Raw genomic sequence first — 472 nt, 5'->3', positions numbered from 1 at the left:
TTAAAATTTATATACATAAATTTATATTATTTATTAAAGATAATTTAATATTTATATTAATTAAATAATAATAAAATTTATTAAAAATTACTCACTTCCAAAAATTTCTTAAATACATAACATCAACGTATTTCTGATACTAATACTAATTAAGAATTAGATTCTTCGTTTTAGCAAGTTGTGGTGTCTCATTCCAAAAATATGCAGATAATATCTTCTAAAATGTTCCGTAAGGTTGAGAAATGGCATTTTAATAATTCATGTACGCAACCAACGTCTACTATATTTTTTCTTTTTATAAAACTTCAGTTGTGGTTGCTTGTCATGTATGCCAGCCCTCGTATAATACTCCATTATGACAACAATATATACCATATGCTTTTTTTTTTCTTTTAATTTTATCCATTACTATTAATTATAGGAGTTATTTAGATAAGGATGTTTAAAATATTTTTTTTAAAATATTTTTTAG

Source organism: Arachis duranensis, chromosome 6 (genome assembly GCF_000817695.3).
Source record: "Arachis duranensis cultivar V14167 chromosome 6, aradu.V14167.gnm2.J7QH, whole genome shotgun sequence".
Classification (NCBI taxonomy): Eukaryota; Viridiplantae; Streptophyta; class Magnoliopsida; order Fabales; family Fabaceae; genus Arachis; species Arachis duranensis.
This window is presented reverse-complemented; position numbering follows the sequence as displayed.